The sequence below is a fragment of the Macaca nemestrina genome, chromosome 1 (genome assembly GCF_043159975.1).
Source record: "Macaca nemestrina isolate mMacNem1 chromosome 1, mMacNem.hap1, whole genome shotgun sequence".
In the NCBI taxonomy this organism is placed as follows: Eukaryota; Metazoa; Chordata; class Mammalia; order Primates; family Cercopithecidae; genus Macaca; species Macaca nemestrina.
In genome coordinates this window covers 208,776,210-208,793,663 of record NC_092125.1, presented here as the reverse complement: position 1 = coordinate 208,793,663, position 17,454 = coordinate 208,776,210, and the positions used below count along the sequence as shown (strand labels likewise).

The 17,454-nt window shown below is 44.7% G+C and overlaps 1 long non-coding RNA gene across 2 annotated transcripts; it reads right to left on the bottom strand.

Annotated features, from left to right (window-relative positions):
- LOC105494468 (uncharacterized) lies at positions 1-17,319 on the bottom strand. 2 transcript variants are annotated; one of them, XR_011624674.1, is made up of 4 exons: positions 16,191-17,319; positions 15,142-15,290; positions 4,811-14,574; positions 1-4,583 (listed from the first exon to the last, which is right to left on the bottom strand). It is a non-coding gene; the product is annotated as an uncharacterized lncRNA (long non-coding RNA). The 2 variants fall into 2 exon arrangements; XR_011624672.1 differs by having other exon boundaries at positions 4,811-15,290.
- Positions 17,320-17,454: the final 135 nt, after the last annotated feature.

Sequence of the window (17,454 nt, the reverse complement as noted above, 5' to 3'; positions counted from 1 at the left end):
GAGGAAAAAGCAGCTCTGAGTGATTTTGACACAGATGACATAGCTGTTGATCTTAGATCAGAGATTAGTTGAGATTAGACATCTCTGTTGTTAGGGCTGCTATAGAATCATAGCTACAGTCACCGGTAAAGCATTCAAAGCAATTAACAGATCAACAAACATGCCCGTTTTCAGGATGTCCCAAGGAATTCCTGCTGCTGGGTGAACCATCACCCCATGGGAGCTCACTCCACTGTTTGCAATTACTGAGCCTTGGTATAAGTCAGCTGTTCTTCCTACTGCTCCTCTTAGTGATGGTTTCCTGGGTTGGTAGCTGTATTGTGGAAATACCAGGCTTGCAGTGCAACACAGGAGGCACCCTTGATAAACTTAACACATCTATTCCCTGCCATGAAGACCTAGTATGTGAAGATGCTATGTGTAATATTCACCAGGGAAGCCGATGACTCTGTCCCATTACAGCCACCATAGAGAGATGTTATGAATAGTTTTTTTTTTTTTTTATTTTTGAGATGGAGTCTCACTCTGTTGTGCAGACTGGAGTGTGGTGGTCTCAGCTTACTGCAACCTCCGCCTCCCAGGTTCAAGTGATTCTCCTGCCTCAGCCTCCTGAGTAGCTGGGATTACAGGCGCCTGCCACCACACCCAGGTAATTTTTTGTATTTTTAGTAGGGACAGGGTTTCACCATGTTGACCAGGCTGGTCTCGAACTCCTGATCTTGTGATCTGCCCGCTTCGGCCTCCCAAAGCGCTGGGATTACAGGCTTGAACCACCGTGCCCAGCCGAATAGTTCTGTATCACATCATTCGGCTTTTGGGGTGTCTACTCAAACTAGGGCAAGCAAAAGGACAACACACAAATCCAGATATGTGTTTGCCAATGTTATTCTTGATAAGTCATACAGGTGCAATTACTGGTGGTGTCACTACAACACCAATCGGAAGAACCGATTGGTGCCTCTGTGTAATTGAGAATGAGACAGTCATGTCCATGCCTAATGGCCACCTGTATTGCTTGAGAACTGCTCTGCTTTGCACAAAATATAACTCTTCCATGCACACTTTTGCTCACAGGGTGTTGCTACTCAGTCAGATGAGCCATCTCAACCATACCCGCCTTAACATCAGAGGAACCGTTATTAACCATATATGGATTATGTTACACAAACTTCACAGGGAATTTAACTTCGGTGATGGCACAGTCATGGGCAGTGGAATAACTGGAGAATGTCAACTGGGTCCAGGACAGAAAAAGGAGAAATACTACAGAAGGCTAAGTTACTGAAGCTGTAAGAGGTTTCTTTTTTGAAGGTTTTATGCAGTCCACTTTCTGTCCTACTCCCCCAAATCCTTTCACAGCCTCTACCTGATCATACTTAATTTTTGCAACTTCGACTCAACAACCAAATGATCACAGGTCATGTCTTGGGAGATTTAGCACTTGTCTGGCCCTGTGAAAAGATTAGTTGTTTGATCCTCATCCTGACAACAAATAACCTTTACTTCAAGGTACAATGCAATGAAACCATTATTTTTACAACCAGTGAAATGGGATCTTATAGAGCAGCAGTCCCAACCCTTTCAGCAGCAGGGACCAGTTTCATAGAAGACAGTTTTTCCACGGTCGGGGGTGGGGGCATTGTTCTGGGATGATTCAAGTGCATTACATGTATTTTGCACTTTTTATTATTATTACATTGTAATATGTAATAAAATAGTTATACAACTTGCCCTGAGCTTGTTTTCCTGCAACTAGACGGTCCCATCTGAGGGGATGGGAGACAGTGACAGATCAGTAAGTACTAGATTGTCATAAGGAGTGGCCCTCTAGAGCCTCTCATGCACAGAGTTCGCTCCTGTGGGAATCTGATGCTGTAGCTGACGTGACGAGAGGTGGAGCTCAGGCAGTAATGCAAGCGATGGGGAGTGGCTGTGAATACAGACGAAGCTTCACTCACCCACCGCCTGCCTCCTGCCGTGCGGCCTGGTTCCTAACAGGCCACAACTGGGGAGTTGCAGACCACCTTCCATTGGTGAAGGGGGATACATATCAACCCTTTGGGCCAATAAAACGAATGTGCTCCGAGTAATCAGCTCTGAACATTGCTCCCATGTTCAGCGACTGTTTTGTTAAACGCTATTAATGGATAAGTTTTTCCTGAAAGTCTTCCATCAAGATCTTTTTTTTTTTTTTAATACACAGAGTCTCACGAGCTCTGTTGTCCAGGCCTGAGTGCAGTGACGCCATCCTAGCTCACTGCAGCCTCAAATTCCTGGACTCAAATGATCCTCCTGCCTCAGCCTACTGAGTAGTTAGGACTACAGGCATGCGCAACTACACCTGACTAATTTTTATAAAGAGTTTTTGGTAAAGTCCATATAGCCCAGGCTGGTCTCAGACTCCTGGCCTCAGGTAAGATCCTCCATCCCAGTCAGCTAAAGCACTGGGATTATAGGCATGAGCCACCATGCTGGGTCCCATTGAGATTTTGTTGTTGTTATTAGACAGCGTCTCACTCAGTCACCCAGGATGGAGTGCAGTGGTGTGATCACAGCTCACTACAGCCTCAACCTCCCGGGTTCCAGTGATCCTCCCACCGCAGCCCCCACCAGTAGCTGGTACTACAGGCACACACCACCATGCCCAGCTAATTTTTTTGTAGAGATGAAGTTTCACCATGTTGCCCAGGCTAATCTTGAACTCCTGGGCTCAAATGATTCTCCAGCCTTGGCCTCTCAGAATGCTGGGATTACAGGCGTGAGCCACCGTGCCTGGCTGCCCTATCCAGATCTCACAGGAGGCCCTCATGTGCTTGACTTCTTGTATTTTGCTATTGGACCTAAATCTGACTTCTCTGGAATGCATCAGGCATCTCACAATGAGTCCACTCACTCGAACAGTTCTTTATGGCATGTCAAGTTACCTTCACTTGCTTTCCTCAGTCCACTAGACTGGTTTCTGGATTTGACCTTTTGGGCAGCCTGGCTTGGAGGGGTATTATGCTTTGTAACACCTGAAACTTCACTGGGAGCCAAAGCCACATGCTGCTTTAAGTAGTATTACTTTTATTGCTAGGTTACTTTTATTCCTAAAGTGGAACTGCTAGGTCGAAGGAGCTGGGTCATCAATACATTGCAGTATTGCCTTCCAAAAAGGTTGTCACAACAATGCATGGGAATGCCTTCTTGATCTCCCAGACAGGTTTTCCCCCAATTATAGGTTATCTTGCTTTCCTGTGCCTCCTATTTTTAGCATTTATCACACTTGTAATTAAATAACTAAGGTTTTAATTTATTTTTAATGCTTTTCATCCCAGAATATAAATTACATAAGGACAGAAACTTGTTCTTACTCTACCCCAGCATTCCAGATAGTGTATTTCATTTGGCATTCAATTGGTGTTTACTGAATGAACAAATGAAAAAGAATCTCACGTAGGTCTTAAGGGAACAAGCAGAGGGAAAGTAATATTTTAGAGAGAAACAAAAGTCTTAGCAAACTTGGAATTAGAAATGCCCATTTTAGAATTTGGGGATAGAAGATAAATAGCTTGACTAGAGCAAAGGGTTTATTGTGGAGAATTTTGGAAAATAAAGTTAGAGATGTAGTTTTTTTGAGTCAGGGTCTTGCCCTGTTGCCCAGGTTGAGTGAAGTGGTGCAGTCATGGTTCACTACAGCCTCAACCTCCCAGTCTCAAGTGATCCTCCCACCTCAGCCTCCCAAGTAGCTGAGGCTACAGGCACACATCACCATGCCCAGCTAATTTTTTGTTGGTGGTGGTATTTTTTGTAGAGACAAGGTTTCTCCATATTGCCCAGGCTGGTCTGGAACTCCTGGGCTCAAGTGATCTGCCCACCTCAGTTTCCCAAAGTGCTGGGATTACAGGCGTGACCCACCATACCTGGCCCAGAGAAATAGATTTGAGGCAGACCGTGGTGAGACATGAATGTGAACATCTACTTATGAAGCAGCAGGATCCTCATTCATCAGAAATAATCTATCTCCTAAAAGCTGACTGAATACATTGAGATGGCAAGCAGCTTTACCTAACTGGATGGGAGGAAAGAAAACGCCTGCAGGATTTGGGGGCAGAGTGTTCCAAAGGCTTTTAACCTTTAACATATGCTTTGCTTAAACAAATACCTAAAACATTTACACTACAAAAATGCATAATCTCTCAATGTATTTATTTTTTTGAGACGGAATCTCGATCTGTTGCCTAAGCTGGAGTACAGTGGCACAATCTTGGCTCGCTGCAATCTCTGCCTCCCAGGTTCTAGTGATTCTCCTGCCTCAGTCTCCTGAGTAGCTGGGATTACAGACGTGCACCACCATGCCGGCTAATTTTTGTATTTTTTGTAGAGACTAGGTGTCACAATGTTGGCCAAGCTGGTCTCGAACTCCTGACTTTGTGATCTGCCTGCCTGGGTCTCCCAAAGTGCTGGGATTACAGGCGTGAGCCACCGTGCCCAGCCGGCATCTAGTGTTCTCATGGGAGAAGGCTTTTTGGAAGGCCCTGTCATTGTGTTTGTGAGACTGGCTCCTGCTGTCCTCCTCTCAGGGCTGTCTGAGGTTTCTGTTCCTACGACATAAAGAATTAGTTCTAATTATTCTCTCAGTAGGTTCAAAACCTAAAAGTTTTTATCTACAGAATGAACAAGAATACTGCTTTATGTAATAAAAACTCATTTAAACTTTTAAAATTCAGTCATTATACCAAGTACTTTCAGTATTAAAGCATAAAGAATTTTCTTTCTGGAACCAAACAATGAAATAAATATCTCTTTAAAAAAAACTTTGTATTTGTACCATTATGAGAAGTTTGGTATCATAGGAGATTTGGCCTAGAAAACACTTTGTCATTTTAGAGGTGTTATCCAATGTTCTGCGCAGATGCTGGTGTCACAGAAAATGGAGTTGAATCCTTTCTCTGCCACTCTTTGAGGAGAATCTCACCATTTATTATGCACTGTAGAATACAACAATAAAATACAGCTATGTACCACATAACAAAATCTTGGTCAACAACAGACTGCATATATGATGGTGGTCATCCAGTAAGCTAAGGTTAATTTATTATTATTTTTTGAGATGGAGTCTTACTCTGTCACCCAGGCTAGAGTGGAATGGCACCATCTCGGCTCACTGAACCTCTGCCTCCTGGGTTCAAGCGATTCTCCTGCCTCAGCCTCCCAAGTAGCTGGGATTACAGGCACCTACCACATCTGGCTAATTTTTTGTGTTTTTAGTAAAGATGGGGTTTCACCATGCTGGCCAGGCTGATCTCAAACTCCTGACCTCAAGTGATCCACCCACCTCGGCCTCCCAAAGTGCTGGGATGAGAGGCCTGAGCCACTGTGCCCGGCCTTGTTTGCTTTTTTAACAGATAACAGTGTGCTCATAGAAACTGCTTTGACATGACTGCAATCATGTGCTTCATAGAACCTTAGATTATACCATTAGAGTCTTCAGATGGTATAATTTTTTTTTTTTTTTTTTTTTTGAGATGGAGTATCGCTCTGTCACCAGGCTGGAGTTCAGTGCCACAATCTCAGCTCACTGCAACCTCCGCCTCCCAAGTTCAAGCGATCCTCCTGCCTCAGCCTCCCGAGTAGCTGGGACTACAGGCAGGCGCTACCACACCCGGCTAATTTTTGCATTTTTAGTCGAGACGGGGTTTCACCATGTCGGCCAGGATCAGCCCGCCTTGGACTCCCAAAGTGCTGGGATTACAGGTGTGAGCCACCATGCCCGGCCTATACTTCCCTTTTTGAGTACCATTTGGTGTTTTGAAGAATTAACAGCTTTGTGAACCTGGCAGTGCTTGTGATTCAGGCTTCCACTGAGACCAAGGGCAGAACCTGATTGCAGGACAACAGATGGACAGTGTGTGGCAGTGTTTAAATGTTCTTCTGAAAGCTGATACCACAGCTCTCTGTGCACTGATTGCATATGCATCCCAGGATTATATTATTGTTTTCTATTGCTATGTGTCACACTTTGCCAAACAGGATGTGGAAAATGAATAAGCAGTTTTCTTAGGTACTTCTTAACAATTGGTCAAAATGAACTCCATTGCTTAAGAAAAGCATAAACACCATTTAGTCACTGAATATAGCTGTATGTATGGTTGTTACTATGGGAAATCTTGTTTTGCCAATTTTCTTTGAAAATTCTGGCAGACTAAGGTTCTTTTTGTTTACATAATACTTGAAAAATAAAAATGAACAAGCTAAACAAACTACCAAGTTTTCACTTACATAAATGTAGTTGCATACAGAAAATGTGACTGTGAATTTATTTTTCTGGGACTTTTAAACTATAAGCATTATTTGTATGAAAGAGGACCAATCTATCAATTACAAACTCACAGAATTTTATAGATTTTTTTTTTCCTACACAGCACAGAAAACAGAAAGAATTTGAAGCCACCCTCCAAACACAGGGGAAGGAGGTTGTACATACATCCTCACTGTCTTTCACATTCTAAGGTGGTACCACTCAGTGATTGAAATCCTTAAGCGTTGTATTAGTCTGCTTGGGCTCCCATAACAGCAGCTTAAACTGTTGTTAAGTCACTCAGACTTAAACAACAGAAATTTATTTCCTTTGTAATTCTGGATGCTGGAAGTTCAAGGTGCTGGCAGGGTTGGTTTCTGGGTGACATCTCTCTTCCTGTCTTGCAGATGCCTGCCTCCTTCCTGCGTCCTCATATGGCCTGTCCTCTGCTTTTACACTTCTGGTGTCTCTTCTTTTTTTTTTTTTTGAGACAGAGTCTCACTCTGTCACCCAGTCTGGAGTGCAGTGGCCTGATCTTGGCTCACTGCAACCTCCGCCTCCCGGGTTCAAGCAACTCTCCTGCCTCAGCCTCCTGAGTAGCTGGGACTACAGGTGCCCGCCACCACAACCGGCTAATTTTTTTAAATTTAAGTAGAGAGGGGGTTTCACTGTGTTAGCCAGGATGGTCTCCATCTCCTGACCTCGTGATCTGCCTGCCTTGGCCTCCCAAAGTGCTGGGATTACAGGTGTGAGCCACTGCACCTAGCCAATTTCTTTCTTTTTTTTTTTTTTTTTTTTTAATTATTATACTTTAAGTTCTAGGGTACATGTGCACAACTTGCAGGTTTGTTACATATGTATACATGTGCCATATTGGTGTGCTGCACCCATTAACTGGTCATTTACAATAGGTATTTCTCTTAATGCCATCCCTCCCCTCTCCCTGCACTCCACAACAGGCCCCGGTGTATGATGTTCTCTGCTTTGTGTCGAAGTGTTCTCATTGTTCAATTCCCACCTATGAGTGAGAACGTGCAGTATTTGGTTTTCTGTCCTTGCGACAGTTTGCTCAGAATGATGGTTTCCAGCTTCATTCATGTCCCTACAAAGGACATGAAATCCTTTTTTATAGCTGCATAGTATTCCATGGTGTGTATGTGGCATATTTTCTTAATCCAGTCTATCATTGATGGACATTTGGGTTGGTTCCAGGTCTTTGCTATTGTGAATAGTGCTGCAATAAACATATGTGTGCATGTGTCTTTATAGCAGCATGATTTATAATCCTTTGGGTATATACCCAGTAATAGGATGGCTGGGTCAAATGGTATTTCTAGTTCTAGATCCTTGAGGAATTGCCACACTGTCTTCTACAATGATTGAACTAGTTTACAGTCCCACCAACAGAGTAAAAGCGTTCCTATTTCTCCACATCCTCTCCAGCACCTGTTGTTTCCTGACTTTTTAATGATCGTCATTCTTACTGGTATGAGATGGTATCTCATTTCGGTTTTGATTTGCATTTCTCTGATGGCCAGTGATGATGAGCATTTTTTCATGTATCTGCTGGCTGCATAAATGTCTTCTTTTGAGAAGTGTCTGTTCATATCCTTTGCCCACTTTTTGATGGGGTTGATTTTTTTCTTGTAAATTTGTTTAAGTTCTTTGTAGATTCTGGATATTAGCCCTTTGTCAGATGGGTAGATTGTAAAAATTTTCTCCCATTCTGTAGATTGCCTGTTCACTCTGATGTTGGTTTCTTTTGCTGTGCAGAAGCTCTTTAGTTTACTTAGATCCCATTTGTCTATTTTGGCTTTTGTTGCCATTGCTTTTGGTGTTTTAGTCATGAAGTCCTTGCCCATACCTATGTCCTGAATGGTACTGCCTAGGTTTTTCTTCTAGGGTTTTTATGGTTTTAGGTCTAACATTTAAGTCTTTAATCCATCTTAAATTAATTTTTGTATAAGGTGTAAGGAAGGGATCCAGTTTCAGCTTTCTACATATGGCTAGCCAGTTTTCCCAGCACCGTAATCCTTTCCCCATTTCTTGTTTTTGTCAGGTTTGTCAAAGATCAGATGGTTGTAGATGTGTGGTATTATTTCTGAGGGCTCTGTTCTGTTCCATTGGTCTACATCTCTGTTTTGGTACCAGTACCATGCTGTACTGTAGCCTTGTAGTATAGTTACTGTTGGTTTAAAGTCTGTTTTATCAGAGATCAGAATTGCAACCTCTGCTTTTTTTCCCCATTTGCTTGGTAGATCTTCCTCCATCCCTTTATTTTAAACCTATGTGTATCTCTGCATGTGAGATGGGTCTCCTGAATACAGCACACTGATGGGTCTTGACTCTTTATTCAATTTGCCAGTCTGTGTCTTTTAATTGGGGCATTTAGCCCATTTACATTTAAGGTTAATATTGTTATGTGTGAATTTGATCCTGTCATTATGATGTTAGCTGGTAATTTTGCTCGTTAATTGATGCAGTTTCTTCCTAGCATTGATGGTCTTTACAATTTGCCATGCTTTTGCTGTGACTGGTATCGGTTGTTCCTTTCCATGTTTAGTGCTTCCTTCAGGAGCTCTTGTAAGGCAGGCCTGGTGGTGACAAAATCTCTCAGCATTTGCTTGTCTGTAAAGGATTTTATTTCTCCTTCACTTATGAAGCTTAGTTTGGCTGGATATGAAATTCTGGGTTGAAAATTCTTTTTTTTAAGAATGTGAATATTGGCCCCCACTCTCTTCTGGCTTGTAGAGTTTCTGCTGAGAGATCCACTGTTAATCTGATGGGCTTCCCTTTGTGGGTAACCTGACCTTTCTCTCTGGCTGCCCTTAACATTTTTTCCTTCATTTCAACCTTGGTGAATCTGACAATTATATGTCTTGGAGTTGCTTTTCTCAAGGAGTATCTTTGTGGTGTTCTCTGTATTTCCTGAATTTGAATGTTGGCCTGCCTTACTAGGTTGGGGAAGTTCTCCCAATTAATATCCTGAAGAGTGTTTTCCAACTTGGTTGCATTCTCCCCATCACTTTCAGGTACACCAATCAAACATAGAGTTGGTTTTTTCACATACTCCCCTATTTCTTGGAGGCTTTGTTTGTTTCTTTTCACTCTTTTTTCTCTTAACTTCTCACTTCATTTCATTCATTTGATCTTCAATCACTGATATCCTTTCTTCCACTTGATTGAATCAGCTCCTGAAGCTTGTGCACGCATCACGTAATTCTCGTGGCATGGTTTTCAGCTCCATCAGGTTATTTAAGGTCTTCTCTACACTGTTCTTGTCAGCCATTCATCTCACATCTTTTTTCAAGGTTTTTAGCTTCTTTGCAATGGGTTTGAACATCCTCCTTCAGTTCAGAGTTGTTATTACCAATCTTCTGAAGTCTACTTCTCTCAACTCATCAAAGTCATTCTCCATCTAGTTGTGTTCCATTGCTGGTGAGGAGCTGTGTTCCTCTGAAGGAGAAGAGGCACTCTGATTTTTAGAATTTTCAGCTTTTCTGCTTTGGTTTCTCCCCATCTTTGTGGTTTTATCTACCTTTGGTCTTTGATGATGGTGACCTACAGATGGGGCTTTGGTGTGGATGTCTTTTTTGTTGATATTGATGCTATTCCTTTCTGTTTGTTAGTTTTCCTTCTAACAGTCAGGACCCTCAGCTTCAGGTCTGTTGGAGTTTGCTCGAGGTCCACTCCAGATGCTGTTTGCCTGGGTATCACCAGCAGAGGCTGCAGAACAGCAAATGTTGCAGAACAGTAAATGTTGCTGCCTGATCCTTCCTCTGGAAGCTTCGTTTGAGAGGTGCACCTGGCTGTATGAGGTGTCAGTTGGCCACTACTGGGAGGTGTCTCCCAGTTAGGCTACTCGGGGTCAGGGATCCATTTGAGGAGGCAGTCTGTCCATTCTCGGATCTCAAACTCCGTGCTAGGAGAACCACTACTCTCTTCAAAGCTGTCAGACAGGGACGTTTAAGTCTGCAGAAGTTTCTACTGCCTTTTGTTCAGCTATGCCCTGCCCCCAGAGGTGGAGTCTATAGAGGTGGGCAGGCCTCATTGAGCTGCAGTGGGCTCCACCCAGTTGGAGCTTCCCGGCCACTTTGTTTACCTACTCAAGCCTCAGCAATGGCGGACACCCACCCCTCCCCCAGCCTCGCTGCTGCCGTGCAGTTCAGTCTCGGACTGCTGTGCCAGCAGTGAGCAAGGCTCCATAGGCATGGGACCCTCAGAGCCAGGCACAGGATATAATCTCCTGGTGTGCCATTTGCTAAGACTGTTGGAAAAGGGCAGTATCAGGGTGGGAGTGTCCCGATTTTCCAGGTACCATGTGTCACGGCTTCAATTGGCTAGGAAAGGGAATTTCCTGACGCCTTGCGCTTCCCAGGTGAGGCAATGCCCTGCCCTGCTTCAGCTCACACTCTGTGGGCTGTACCCACTGTTCAACAAGTCCCAGTGAGATGAACCCGGTACCTCAGCTGGAAATGCAGAAATCACCCATCTTCTGCATCACTCACGCTGGGAGCTGTAGACCGGAGCTGTTCCTATTCGGCCATCTTGGATCCTTTCCCCACCCCCCGCTGTTTTTTTTTTTTTTTTTTTTTGAGATGGAGTCTGGCTCTGTTGCCCAGCCTGGAGTGCAGTGGTATGATCTTGGCTCACTCCAATCTCTGCCTACCAGGTTCAAGCAATTCTCCCACCTCAGCCTCCTGTGTAGCTGGGATCACAGGCACACACCACCACACCCAGCTACTTTTCATATTTTTAGTAGAAATGGGGTTTCACCATATTGGCCAGGATGGTCTCAAACTCCTGACCTCAATTGATCCTCCTGCCTCAGCCTCCCAAAGTGCTGGGATTACAGACGTGAACCACTGTGCTGGGCCAAAAATCTGATTTCTTATTTCCCACATTGCCAATTCTATTTCAACTAACTATAATAGCTATGTCTGTTGAGCACTCAAGTGTGTTCTAGAAACTGTCCCTGATTCTGGGGATATATCCAGGAATGAACTGTAGCCCCTGTTATTAAGTAATTTGTAGTCTGACTAAACCACTAGAAATTCAAAAAATAGCTACTTTTGGCTGTTATGGTAGCCCAAGCAGACTAATATAACGCTTAAGGATTTCTTTTTTTTTTTTTTTTTTTTTGAGACGGAGTCTCGCTCTGTCGCCCAGGCTAGAGTGCAGTGGCGCGATCTCGGCTCACTGCAAGCTCCGCCTCCCGGGTTCACGCCATTCTCCTGCCTCAGCCTCCCGAGTAGCTGGGACTACAGGCGCCCACAACCGCGCCCGGCTAATTTTTTGTATTTTTTTAGTAGAGACGGGGTTTCACCGTGGTCTCGATCTCCTGACCTTGTGATCCGCCCGCCTCGGCCTCCCAAAGTGCTGGGATTACAGGCGTGAGCCACCGCGCCCGGCAACGCTTAAGGATTTCAATCACTGAGTGGTACCACCTTAGAATGTGAAAGACAATGAGGATGTACATACCTTGCAGAACAAAATCCTACAAGATCCTCATGCTCTAGCTCCTGGCCACCTCCCCAGGAGGTAGATCACTTATCCCTATCTCCCTGGCCCACCCTTCTCTGTCACATGGCTTCTTTGCTGACCCTGATACACACCACACTTGTCCTCTCTACCTGCAAGTTGTATCCTCCATACCCACATGGCTCACTTCTTCACTTCATTCAAGTCTCTGCTCAGATGTTACTTCTTCAGAGAGCCCTTCCTTCACACACTATCTTGCATAGCAGCCTCCCCTACAAGTTGTCTTCTTTCTCCTTAACTTTTGTGATGGTTAATTTTAGGTGAAAAGAATGGCATGAATGGGGAAGCAAAGCTTGCAGTGAGCTGAGATCGTGCCACTGCACTCCAGCCTGGATGACAGAGCAAGACTCCATCTCAAAAAAAAAAAAAAAAAGTTAAAGTTCTAGTAATCAAGAAAGTCCAGTTCAATTTGGTTGCCCTTTTCTGATGACATTTTTTTGAGTTCTAAAACAATCTTCTTTCCAAAGAGTCATTTTTTTGCTGTATGAGCTTTTGCCGCAACTTACACATAATATCAAATAACTCAGGTGCAGTTAGTGTATCCTTTTCTACGCCCCTTATAACTTCTTCAAAGATCATCAAGCAGTTCTGGACAAAAGGCATATATATTTCTGTTGTACTATAATCTTGTTTCTTCATCCTCATCCTTGATGTATTTCCAAATTAGAGAAGAACACTCTTCTTTTCCCATATTTTGAAAATAAGACTTGATGGCAGGCCAACATTTTAACATCTTCTCTATGGCCAGTAACGATAGCCATCTTGTAGGCACATGTTGAAGGATTCTATTTTCATTTCGACAAAGTCAAAAACCTCATGAAGTGTCTCTGCATGTTTTGAGGAAACTGAAAAGCAACCCAAAACTTTGATTGTGAAAGCCTCAGTATCACAGGAAAGCAAATCACAGCCCTTTTTAGCAGTCTTGTATACCAGTTGTGCAGGCCGTTTAGCAGGTAAAACCTTTTCTTTTTCTGTGGTGAGAAGTTTGTAGACTGAATGGAACTTGCCAAAATTTACATTTGCACTGTCTGCTGAATATGCAGATAGGTGAGCAAAGTCTAGTTTGTATTTGGACATGCTATCAATAATTGTTTATGTTTTCTGAGGTTTCATAAAAATTTTCATAGAAATCAAGAAGGCAACTTGAAACTCCACTTTTCAAATCAAAGTACTTGGCCGGGCGCGGTGGCTCAAGCCTGTAATCCCAGCACTTTGGGAGGCTGAGACGGGCGGATCACGAGGTCAGGAGATCGAGACCATCCTGGCTAACACGGTGAAACCCCGTCTCTACTAAAAAATACAAAAAAAAAAAAAAAAACTAGCCGGGCGAGGTGGCGGGCGCCTGTAGTCCCAGCTACTCGGGAGGCTGAGGCAGGAGAATGGCGTAAACCCGGGAGGCGGAGCTTGCAGTGAGCTGAGATCCGGCCACTGCACTCCAGCCTGGGCGACAGAGCGAGACTCCGTCTCAAAAAACAAAAAACAAAAAACAAAAAACAAAGTACCTAAGAGCTAGGGGGAACACTTTTGTATTGCCATGATTCAATACATTACTTGCCATCCTGTAGAAAGCATGATCATTGGTGAGATCTGACAGGATCAGCTCTACACTGTAAGGGCCAGCACGTCTGTTACCAAAATCTCCCCTTTTTTTTTACCCACAGGATATTTTAGTTATAACCTCTGAATCAGAAAATGTAATTTTACTCAGTTTCATAGAGCAATCAAGGGAAGGATAGGATAACCCATGGTCATTTGTGTGGTATACCCAAGCTAATTCGCTAGTTCATCAGCTGCTATTTTCTCTTTCTTTTTTTTTTTTTTTTTTTTTTTCTGAGACAAAGTTTCACTCTGGCTGGAGTGCAGTGGTGCAATCTCGGCTCACTGCAACCTGTGCCTCCTGGGTTCATGTGATTCTCGTGCCTCAGCCTGCCCAGTAGGTAGCTGGGATTACAGGTGTGTACCACCACGCCTGGCTAATTTTTGTATTTTTGATAGAGACAGGGTTTTGCCAGGTTGGCCAGGCTAGTCTTAAACTCCTGGCCTCAAGTGATCCACCCGCCTCAGCCACCCAAAGTGCTGGGATAACACGTATGGGTCACCATGCCCAGCCTTTTTTACTTTCTTTTTTTTTAAGACAGAGTCTCGTTCTGTCGCCCAAGCTGGTGTGCAGTAGCACTGGCGCAATCTTAGCTCACTGCAACTTCCGCCTCCCAGGTTCAACTGATCTTGTGCCTCAGCCTCCTGAGTAGCTAGGATTATAGGCAGGGGCCACCACACCCAGCTAATTTTTGTATTTTTAGTAGAGATCAGGTTTCACCATGTTGACGAGGCTAGTCTTGAACTCCTGGCTTCCGGTGATCTGCCTGCCTCAGCCTCCCAAAGTGCTGGGATTACAGGTGTGAGCCACCGTGCCCCACTAGCAGCTGCTATTTTCAATTGACCATTGGTGTCATTTTGGGAAACGAAAACACTTTGAATTGATTCAAAAGTACGTGATTGTCTCATCCCAGACTTGTTAGATTCAATGTCTGTATGTTTTTTCGCATCCCCTTCTCCACCATGCCCAACCGCAAATTCTTTTCTGCATATTGTGCAGTATGCTCTGTTTGGGTTACTTACCTCCCTAATCCAGCTGTATGTGTCCTTCCATCTGTCATTAAAATAACATAGCCGTTTATGTTAAACAGCTTTGGTATTGTCTAGGTCACACTGGTGTTGGTATTGTACTTGTCATTAGTTTCATTATCTGAACTCTAAGAAAACATGGTCACAATTCACAAAGTTTACTGTCTATCTACATACAAAGCACACAGTTAAGTAGACTGTTAACACTCAAGATTAGGACTCACACTGTACATAGTTAGAACTTAAAATTGCTCTGAGAGGATGCAACAATGGATGATCCATTATTGTGAACCACAAGTCATGGCTGCCAATTCAGAGGTTAACAGAAGGCAGACCATAGCCATATTCACTTAAGGGTTGTCTTCAGTCTCTTTTTGGGTGGGGGGAGGCACTATACAGTTTTTGTATTCCTCCCATCCCCAACTTTCCTCACTCATTGCTGAAAATCAGGACTTTTTGCACTCAGGAGTTTCCTAGAATGTGGGACTTTCAGGGACAGTTCCAGGCTCACCAAAAGTAAAGTTCATTCCCCTCCCATTTTCATGGGTGAGAGCCTGTTTACTATTTCCAGATCTGCTACTTTGACTTTAACAAATTATATTTAGCCTTTCTGAGAAGTATAGAAGTTAAATCAAATAAAAAATTTTAACCAGATCTTTTGGAAGGTTTTGTTTGGATATACCTGAAGTACTTACCTCGAACTTTGTGGCATATAGTACAGCTGTTGCACAGTTTGTTTCTTTAACGATAGGAACAGTTCTGAGACCATCTGGCAAGTCAGGGTTGGCTATTCCTAAAGATTTAGCTGGGCTGGCTTTTGCTATTTCTAGCAGCTCCATTTTATCTACAAAAGACAAACATTCGCCGGGCGCGGTGGCTCACGCCTGTAATCCCAGCACTTTGGGAGGCCGAGACGGGCGGATCACAAGGTCAGGAGATCGAGACCACAGTGTAACCCCGTCTCTACTAAAAATACAAAAAATTAGCCGGGTGCGGTTGTGGGCGCCTGTAGTCCCAGCTACTCGGGAGGCTGAGGCAGGAGAATGGCGTGAACCCGGGAGGCGGAGCTTGCAGTGAGCCGAGATCGCGCCACTGCACTCCAGCCTGGGCGACAGAGCGAGACTCCGTCTCAACAAAAAAAAAAAAAAAAAAAAAAAAAAGACAAACATTCATTAAGTCCCAAAAACGTAAAGAATGACAAATTAAGCATTTATCTTATTAATGAGAGTAATATAAAGATGTTCACTCATGTTTATAAATATTTGACAATCATGTTAAGGTCAGTAAAGATAAAAAAGGGTAGGGGCAAAAAACACAAAGAGAAAGGAGGGTTAATATCTTTTCTCCCGCAGTCATTAGCTTATTAAAAGCTGAAATCAAGGTTTGTTTAAAGCTGCTCAGAGCTGGTAAACTAATGTTAAGTCATTAACAGGAATTTAAAAGGTTTCATTAAGAACTGCCTGCACTAGATTCCTCCATCCTGAGACATTAAACAATCACGATAAACCTCCTGAGTGGTAAGAACGTGTCCATTTAAAAATAGGCTATAGATTATACTATGTAGTTTTATCTACTAATCGGTTAATGCTCCCCCACCGAAAACAAACAAACAAAAAACCCAAAGGGATATAAGTTTCATCCATCAAAGGAAACAACAGTCACCATGGTTTCCATCCCATTCATATACTGCCGCCGTACATGTAAATCAGATGAACCTGCGCGTAGCTCTTAACAAGTGACCCACCTTTTTAACTTAAGTGAAAGGAGGTTCTGCTCCAGGACCTCTTCCTGGATCTCTCCCTCCACCCTCTGTGTTCTTTCGGGTGCACCATAGGGTCAAAGCCGCAGCAACGCCGTCTCTGTGTGATCGCATAATGCCCTTCTGTAGCACGACCTTCCCCCGAGAGTGACCAGCTACCGGACAGGCACCACGGAGGGGTACCGAGCACCTCCCGGACCGGCGGCTGCGGGATCGCGAGTGCCTCCGCTAGGAAGACCGCACGTTGCCCCTGTGCTTCCTCCGGTGGCGCCTTCTGCAACGACACCTCGACCCTGCTCCCTCTCTGGGGCTGGATCTGACTCCTCGACGGTGATCCCAGACACGAGACCCAAACTGACGGCTTCCAGAAGAGGGGCCAGCCCGGCCACAAGTCGTTCACGTAGCTAACACATCATTGATTCCGGCTTCTTACCGTCCTCCCCTTTGTAAACGGTCACCTCCCGAAAACCCAGGCTCTCCTCCAACAGTGGTTCTCAAGCGAGGCGATCTTCCCCGAGGGGGAGGATATTTGGCAAAGTCTGGGGACATTTTTGGTTCACTGGGGCTGCTACTTGCATCCACCGGGTAGAGACGGGGGATGCAGTTACACATTCTAAGCAGCACGGGACATTACCCTTCCCAACCCAGACAGAATGAGCTGGCCCAAAACGTCAGTAGTGCCCAGGCTGAGAAACCCTGCCTTAAACAAACAGCAAAGAAAGGCCAAGTCCCATAAGTGGGTCACCGCGCCGGGACTGGGGTCCACGGAACACCCCAGCCACACCGAGCTGGGAAGTCCCCGCCTCCTGGAGCTGAACCCGCCCCTCTACCAGAGGTGGAACCGCGAGGGGGCGGGAACAGGCACGGAGAAAATAAACAAGACTAAAAAGTCCTGAGTAGCGCTGTGTGGCTGCAAACCGGAACCCAACTTTTGCACCACATGGGACCCGGCACTCTTCCTGCCACCCACACCTGAGACGGCTGGGGGGCCGACCCCAGTACTAGAAAACACTCGTCACCTCAATCAAGACGGGTACAAAGGCCAACGGATGCCCTCCTTTAGAAAGCTCAGCACACAGAGCAACTTCTCACGCCTACCCTCGAAGGGCGTACTCCAAGCTAGCACTTCCGACGTCCAGCTGTGATCCCAGAGCTGCGGAAAGCTCCGCCAGCGAGCGCCCGGGCCTGCGCAGACGCGTTGGCGTGGTGGGCGTGGCTCCCTCCGGACCCGGCGTCCCGCCCTCCGCCC